Source organism: Crinia signifera, chromosome 2 (genome assembly GCF_055691185.1).
Source record: "Crinia signifera chromosome 2, ASM5569118v1, whole genome shotgun sequence".
In the NCBI taxonomy this organism is placed as follows: Eukaryota; Metazoa; Chordata; class Amphibia; order Anura; family Myobatrachidae; genus Crinia; species Crinia signifera.
In genome coordinates, this window is record NC_139218.1 from 296,541,145 (window position 1) to 296,550,166 (window position 9,022).

The window sequence follows — 9,022 nt, forward strand, 5'->3', positions numbered from 1 at the left end:
TGACACTGGCATTTTGCGGGTACTATTTAATGAAGCTGCCAATTGAAGACCTGTGAGGTGTCTATTTCTCAAACTAGAGACTGTAATGTACTTGTCTTCTTGCTCAATTGTGCACCAGAGCCTCCCACTTCTCTTTCTACTCTGGTTAGAGCCTGTTTGTTCACACCACAGTAGGAAATGTTCAGTTTCTTGGAAATTTCATTTAGAAGGAAAAGAATAGACTGTCAAGTTTCACATGAAAGTTCTCTTTTTTCGGGCCATTTTGAGAGTATAATCATACCCACAAATATGATGTTCCAGATACTCAACTTGCTCAAAGGAAGGCCAGTTGTATAGAGTCTCTAACAAGCAAACCCATTTTCAGCTGTGCTAACATAATTGCACAAGGGTTTTCAAGGGTTCTCTAATCATCCATTAGTCTTCTAACGCAGTTAGAAAACACAATGTACCATTAGAACACTGGAGTGATGGTTGCTGGAAATGGGCCTCTATACATCTATGTAGATATTCCTTTAAAAACTAGACATTTGTAACTACAGATGGAGCAGTTCTCATTAGATCCTCGAATCGCCAGCCGCCAACATCCGCAGGAAGGGGGCATGCAAGCAAGAGGCGCCCGCGTGCCTCATTCCGATGGAGTCCTCCGCATCCCGCTGCAGCTCCCCGATGAAGGGGAGACAGGCAAGGAAAGTGCTCCCCACCGCTGTGTTGATGTGTGTGCATGTGAGCTGCTCGCGCGTTCTCGTCAGATGGAGCGCCTCTCCGCCGATGAACGCCAGCTAAGGGAATCTGGCGATTCCCAGCACTGGCTAAGAGGCGCTCCATCTGTAATATAGTCACTTTCCACATTAACAATGTATTAATCAGTGTATTTCTGATTACTTTAATGTTGCATGTGTACCTGCTGGGTTACCTGTAAAAAGTGACTTGCTGGGGGAGGGGGGGCTGGAACCTGTCACAGTTTTGTGCAGCCTCTCATTAATAAGGGATGCTACAGGGTATCAACTCCTAAGGAGGTAAAAAGGGGTAAGATGTTCCCAGAAAACCTTTGCCTTGATGAAACAGGGAGTATCAGCTAGAAAATCCTAATAAGTTTAAAAGTGTTTTTTTTTCATGCTTTAGAAAAAAAAATATCTTTTTATAGTATACTGTATTTCCCCCAAAAAAATTGTTTCTAATAAAATCATGTTGGGTAAGTTTTAAATAGATGTTTGCGATCTCATTCAATACAAAAATATGATTAGCCAGTTAAATAGCTAATATTGATCATACCTCTTCTTTACCTGACTTGTCACCTGAAATTCAGATACAAGGTACAGCACTAAGGGCCTGATTCAGAGTTGATTGCACTACTGAGGACATGATATATAACTGGCACTAAATATCTGCAAGACAATGATTGCTTGGCATTTACATTCAGTACCTGAGATAGTACAAAACTTTCTTTCATGTTTTGAAACCTTGTTTTATGCACAAATAAAATATATTTGCGTGTATTTCATGTGTTTGAACAACATAAATGCAAGATACCTCAAGATACATCATTGAAATATAAAAATATTCTGAAATACGGAATAATCCGTTATCCAAAACTCTTCTGGTCCCGAGCATTTTGGAAAAGGGATACTAAACCTGTATTATTAATATACATAATAGTGCTAGTATTCCTGGAGCTACCTCTATGCTAATTCATGGACATTTGCTGCAACATGCCTGTGAGTGAGAGGAGACTAATAAAACAATATAGTTCCTGGCTTCGCTTTCTCGCTCTGTAAGATTGTGGACTGCCCTGTTTACCGTTCCCAAGCATTTATCTTCTGGTGGAAAAGCTCACAATTAATTGGAGTGTGGAAAGTGACAGTAGACAAAACATTTCCTGAAGGACTGTTATAATGTCATATATACTTAGACTGTACTTAGTCAAATAATCTGGTGGTGCTTGTGAGTGCTTGCCCTATTATTGTTATGTCAGTATAGGAAAGCGAGCAGGCTATGATGTGTGCAATATTGCTGAGGTGTTTTTAGGGTTGTTGGGATGGTTATGTTGTTTTCTAATTGTATATATATATATATATATATATATATATATATATATATCCATGTAGTGATCGGCAACGATGGTAGCAAAGTTTCGGTCTGTTTATTGACCGTTTTCAAGCTCAGTAACACATAATGAACACTTACCTAAATAACCCTCACCCCACCGTGTGCACCGAGCTGTCTGCCTCCTCCTGCTGGTCCGAGTGATGACATCACTCTCCAGCGACGGTGCGCTCAGACTTGCATGGCAGTTGCTAGGCAACTCTGTAAAAAACAAAGACATAGAAGTGACATACATAGGCGTGCGCAGCACATTTTATTAGGGGGTGCACTGTCAAAGTGGTGTGCCTAGCACCACCTATTGGGCATGTCTAACACCGCCATTGGGTCTGTCTAACACCACCAGTCAGGCCTGCAATATAAAACGGCGGTACTTGTTTCCTATCTGGGCGCCCACGATTTTAATCGCGGGCATCGGGGGTAAAATGCCCGCGATTTTCCAATAGAGAACAATGTTAAATGCCTCAATTTACCCGCGATGACCGCGATTTACCATAGGAAACAATGTTAAATGGATCAATTTCCCCAAATTATCATAGGGAACAATGGGAAATGGGGCAAAAACACCCCTGAACATAAAAATGTCCCCCCAAAAGTAGTTGACGCCACCCCGCCATCAACGTGAACCCGAAGCGTGGCGAACGCAGCGAGCCCGCGAGGGGCGGCGGTACGCATCCTCCGACCTTTTCATGCCCTACTATCCACTAGGGCGTGGAGTGAGAATAGAATAGTGTGGCGAGCGCAGCGCGCCACCGAGCCCGAAGCGTGGCGAGCGCAGCGAGCCCCGCGAGGGGACGCGGATACCTTCACAGATATACGCGTCCCCTCGCGGGCTTCCCAGGTGTCCATGGCGACGCGGACACCTGGGAAGCCCGCGAAGGGACGCGTTTACCTGTGAAGGTATCCGCGTCCCCTCGCGGGGCTCGCTGCGCTCGCCACGCTTCGGGCTCGGTGGCTCGCTGCGCTCGCCACACTATTCTATTCTCACTCCCCGCCCTAGTGGATAGTAGGGCATGAAAAGGTCGGAGGACGCGTACCGCCGCCCCTCGCGGGCTCGCTGCGCTCGCCACGCTTCGGGTTGGCGTGGATCGTGGGGTGGCGTTAAAAATTTGGGGGGACATTTAAGGGTTAATTGTGCCTATTTGGGCTCTGTAGCCCATTTAACATTGATTCCTATGGCCACATCGGGTCCATTGAGGCATTTAACAGTAAAATCGCGTCGGTCGGGCCATTTAACATTGATTCCTATGGGAAATCGGGTGCATCGCGTTGCGGGCATCGCGGGTACATTTATGGCCGGCCGCGACGCGACCGACGCGATTTCCATGTTTAACATGGGTTTCAATGGGAAATCGCGGGCATTGTGTCGGTCGCGTCGCGGCCAGACATAAATGTACCCGCGATCACCACGACGGGCGCCCAGATAGGAAACAAGTACCAAAACGGCTCTCAGCCACACCATTATATCCTGCCTATTTCAGTTTTCATCTTCTAATTACTCTGTGTAACAATACATGCAAATAAAGTCAAAATCATATCTGGATGGCACAGACATGTAGTGATATAATAATGGTGTAATACAATTAATAATGCAAAACACACATAATTGATTGATACTGTAGGCGCTTATTTTAATGGAATACAGGTCTAAAAAGCAAAAGTCTTTGGTAAAAGGTATAGCTGGTATTATTAGCAGCAATAAGTGTGGGGGTGGGACACAGCATTAGGGGGTGCCTGTGCACCCTTAACACTCAATTTGCGCTCGCCTAAGACATAAATAACCAAAAAGTGATGTGCACATTATACTGGCCAGACTGAAGCCGCATGTGAGATAAACTGAAACTGTCAGTTATGCTACACCTTTAAAAAATCCCCATCAGGCATATTCTTGCCTGTAACACGACCCACGTTATCTACTTCATACATTGTCCCTGTAGTCTGCTATATATTGGTAAGACCATACGCACGTTCAAAGAACGGATGGCAGGCCAATTCGTCAAGCCCTTCTTGGCAAGGTTGTTCCACTCGAGCAACCCGTCCCCCGACATTTTAGGGAACACAAACATAGTCTAGCCACCCTCCGTTACAAGATCATAGATCATATACCTACAAATATATGAGGTGGCAATCGCGATAAGGAATGATTGCAGAGAGAAACTGTGTGGATTCACAAGCTCCAGACAGTCTCCCCAGCAGGCTTGAAGGAAGCTTGTAGCTTTCGCTGTTATTTGTAAAGGTGTAGCATAACTGACAGTTTCCGTTTATCTCACATGCGGCTCCAGTCTGGCCAGTTCTAGTTCGGAATTCCCCCTTTGTTATATATATGCATTTAGTGTTGCTTTTTATATGATGTGCACATCACTTTTTGGTTATTTATATCACTTCTATGTCTTTGTTTTTTACAGAGTTGCCTAGCAACCGCCCTGCAAGTCTGAGCACACCGGCAGGTGCGCGTCGCTGGAGAGTGACGTCATCATGACTCGGACCAGCAGGAGGAGGCAGATAGCTCGGTGCACACGGTGGGGTGAGGGTTATTTAGGGAAGTGTTCATTATGTGTTTTACTGAGCTTGAAAACAGTCAATAAACAGACCGAAACGTTGCTACCAGACCTTGTGTCTTGTGTCTCCATTTGTTCATAAGTCCTGTGAGTGCCTCCAACCTCTGCTTGTTTTATATATATATATATATATATATATATATATATATAAAGAGTGGGGGGGAGTGTGGTCCTTTTTCTGCGCTGGTTAGTGAGCAGCACTTCTACCGTACCTAGCTGTTAATATAGGTACCAGGTGGGACAAATAGAAGGAGAGAGAGATAGATGTGCGCTCTGTCTATTTCACCACTTTAGTACATTAGTAATCATACATTGGTACATAAAAAGTTTTTTATTATAAATTTCATCACAGGGATAATATGTCAGTGAAAAGGTTTGTACAGAGTTTGGTTCACTTTTCAATTTTAGATCATAGTTTTGTTCAGACAAGTAACATCAGATCCAACTTCATGATGTGTGCGGCTCCTTAAAATGCGAGAACCCTACGCGTTTCGTCCCTTTAGGACTTCATCAGGGGTGAAATAAGGATCTGGGTGGTGGAAAAATATGAATATGCCATAAATGATGTAATATTACATCTACCAGTGTATATCTTTAAGTCTCTTTAACGAGATTTACAATTGGGTGGAGGAAGGTGAAAGTGGAGAAAAGAAAGAAGTGGATTCCATGAGGTAGTGAAGGAGAGCGAGACGGAAGGGAAGCAACGTGATCCAGTTCAATGATTTAAGTATAGGTAATTCCCAAAAGGAGTCCTAATTAGGTGAAGAGTCCAAATACAATACATAGTTTTTAGAGTGGACTTAGGTCCTAAAGTGGACATAATAAAATAATATATAGACATTCAGTGGAAGTTTACGTTATATACCCCAAAAAGGAGGGATTTCATGTGTTAAGTTCCTAATTATTAGAGTGATTATAGGTAAGATCAATAATTGTATAGTCAGAACAATCACCAAGATAAAAAAGTATTAAAGTGACTTAGGAACCATTTAAGTGAAAGTCCGATGATTATATCGTCAGAACAATAGCCAAGAGGGTTAGTGGGGAAAGGGTTTCCCGAATAAAGGTATTCAATCTTCTGGATGTAATAACAAATCTACCACCTTAGTGTAAATAGAAAAGTGAGGTATGAACTCTACATACCCAATCTGAATAGTATCGTGAAGACAGATTTCTTCCAGTAATAAGGGTAATTTTATAAGGGGTTACTGACCGCGTTCAAGTAAAATCTCTGTCCTGCAGAGATATGGGACTTCAAAAAGTCCTATAAATAAATGTATGCAATGATAATTATGTCAAAAAATATATGCATAAACTAATAAATTAAATGTTGTGGGTGGAAGTCACACCCTAAAAATTTCACATACCAATTTTTGCTGATAATTGTAGAACTGCTCTACCACAGAGATCACTCCCACGTATGTGTGGATAAACAACTAAAAAGTGAATAGATATTGTACTCAATAAACAATCCTCTTTATAGTGTACTTTCAATTCAACGGAGCATTCTAAATATGACTGGGAAAAACTCCATTCAATATGGGTCATCAACCAATATAGTGGCAAATTATGTCATACTTTATACATGCAGAGTGAGAAGGTACATAATACTGCTACAATAGTTACATATAGATACACAATGATGCCTTGTAATACAGTTGTAACATCCTAGGGGTGACTCTATAAGCCACAGCTGATACATAATAGTATTTAATGCAGAGATCAAGCTGTGTACATGAGCTTATGGAAAATCAATATAGTTATACAATTTAAAACAATGGTCTAATAAGGTACTTATTCACTTCAGAATGTATATATATATATATGACAGCGTGTTATTATAACATTTTGCTTGTGTGATCAAAATGTAGCTCAACATCGCTACAAAGCATAATACATAATATAACATTCAGCAAACTATATGGGACCAATAAAGTGCAACCTACCAGATAGTAATGAACATCCGACTCCTGTGGGTATGCAGCGAGATCTGCTGGCTCACCTGCACGGGTTTAAATACCCTCCTCTATCTGACATCACTTCCTGTTAATCTTTACTGGAATATGTGCATTGATTGCGTTTTTCCAGCATATCTTTATTTATCATAAGCCGGAGGGATAAAGACACTATCTCCCTATAAAGAAATGACCCGGAATGGAGGGTACAGGGGGTGTTTTACCCTAATTGTGGGGCTAAATGTGACATAGACACATTTAGCCCCACAATTAGGGTAAAACACCCCCTGTACCCTCCATTCCGGGTCATTTCTTTATAGGGAGATAGTGTCTTTATCCCTCCGGCTTATGATAAATAAAGATATGCTGGAAAAACGCAATCAATGCACATATTCCAGTAAAGATTAACAGGAAGTGATGTCAGATAGAGGAGGGTATTTAAACCCGTGCAGGTGAGCCAGCAGATCTCGCTGCATACCCACAGGAGTCGGATGTTCATTACTATCTGGTAGGTTGCACTTTATTGGTCCCATATAGTTTGCTGAATGTTATATTATGTATTATGCTTTGTAGCGATGTTGAGCTACATTTTGATCACACAAGCAAAATGTTATAATAACACGCTGTCATATATATATATATACATTCTGAAGTGAATAAGTACCTTATTAGACCATTGTTTTAAATTGTATAACTATATTGATTTTCCATAAGCTCATGTACACAGCTTGATCTCTGCATTAAATACTATTATGTATCAGCTGTGGCTTATAGAGTCACCCCTAGGATGTTACAACTGTATTACAAGGCATCATTGTGTATCTATATGTAACTATTGTAGCAGTATTATGTACCTTCTCACTCTGCATGTATAAAGTATGACATAATTTGCCACTATATTGGTTGATGACCCATATTGAATGGAGTTTTTCCCAGTCATATTTAGAATGCTCCGTTGAATTGAAAGTACACTATAAAGAGGATTGTTTATTGAGTACAATATCTATTCACTTTTTAGTTGTTTATCCACACATACGTGGGAGTGATCTCTGTGGTAGAGCAGTTCTACAATTATCAGCAAAAATTGGTATGTGAAATTTTTAGGGTGTGACTTCCACCCACAACATTTAATTTATTAGTTTATGCATATATTTTTTGACATAATTATCATTGCATACATTTATTTATAGGACTTTTTGAAGTCCCATATCTCTGCAGGACAGAGATTTTACTTGAACGCGGTCAGTAACCCCTTATAAAATTACCCTTATTACTGGAAGAAATCTGTCTTCACGATACTATTCAGATTGGGTATGTAGAGTTCATACCTCACTTTTCTATTTACACTAAGGTGGTAGATTTGTTATTACATCCAGAAGATTGAATACCTTTATTCGGGAAACCCTTTCCCCACTAACCCTCTTGGCTATTGTTCTGACGATATAATCATCGGACTTTCACTTAAATGGTTCCTAAGTCACTTTAATACTTTTTTATCTTGGTGATTGTTCTGACTATACAATTATTGATCTTACCTATAATCACTCTAATAATTAGGAACTTAACACATGAAATCCCTCCTTTTTGGGGTATATAACGTAAACTTCCACTGAATGTCTATATATTATTTTATTATGTCCACTTTAGGACCTAAGTCCACTCTAAAAACTATGTATTGTATTTGGACTCTTCACCTAATTAGGACTCCTTTTGGGAATTACCTATACTTAAATCATTGAACTGGATCACGTTGCTTCCCTTCCGTCTCGCTCTCCTTCACTACCTCATGGAATCCACTTCTTTCTTTTCTCCACTTTCACCTTCCTCCACCCAATTGTAAATCTCGTTAAAGAGACTTAAAGATATACACTGGTAGATGTAATATTACATCATTTATGGCATATTCATATTTTTCCACCACCCAGATCCTTATTTCACCCCTGATGAAGTCCTAAAGGGACGAAACGCGTAGGGTTCTCGCATTTTAAGGAGCCGCACACATCATGAAGTTGGATCTGATGTTACTTGTCTGAACAAAACTATGATCTAAAATTGAAAAGTGAACCAAACTCTGTACAAACCTTTTCACTGACATATTATCCCTGTGATGAAATTTATAATAAAAAACTTTTTATGTACCAATGTATGATTACTAATGTACTAAAGTGGTGAAATAGACAGAGCGCACATCTATCTCTCTCTCCTTCTATATATATATATATATATATATATATATATATATATATATATATATATATATATATATATATATATATATATATATAGTGGATAGTTAAAGGCCAGCATGACACAATGAAATAGCAGAAAGGTAGCAAAAAAGCTGTATTTAATCATAAAGGTGGACACACCAGCATGTCAAAAAAAAAAAAAACTGGGCATCAGTGACCC

At 40.3% G+C, this 9,022-nt stretch overlaps 2 long non-coding RNA genes across 2 annotated transcripts; one reads left to right on the forward strand and one right to left on the reverse strand.

The window, feature by feature from the left end:
• Nucleotides 1-5,036: 5,036 nt before the first annotated feature.
• On the reverse strand, nt 5,037-6,089 carry LOC146059069 (uncharacterized). Its single transcript, XR_014470133.1, has 3 exons — nt 6,026-6,089; nt 5,802-5,922; nt 5,037-5,187 (listed from the first exon to the last, which is right to left on the reverse strand). It is a non-coding gene; the product is annotated as an uncharacterized LOC146059069 (long non-coding RNA).
• A 1,547-nt stretch (nt 6,090-7,636) lies between these two features.
• On the forward strand, nt 7,637-8,689 carry LOC146059070 (uncharacterized). The gene is made up of 3 exons (XR_014470134.1): nt 7,637-7,700; nt 7,804-7,924; nt 8,539-8,689. It is a non-coding gene; the product is annotated as an uncharacterized LOC146059070 (long non-coding RNA).
• The last annotated feature ends 333 nt before the right edge of the window (nt 8,690-9,022 follow it).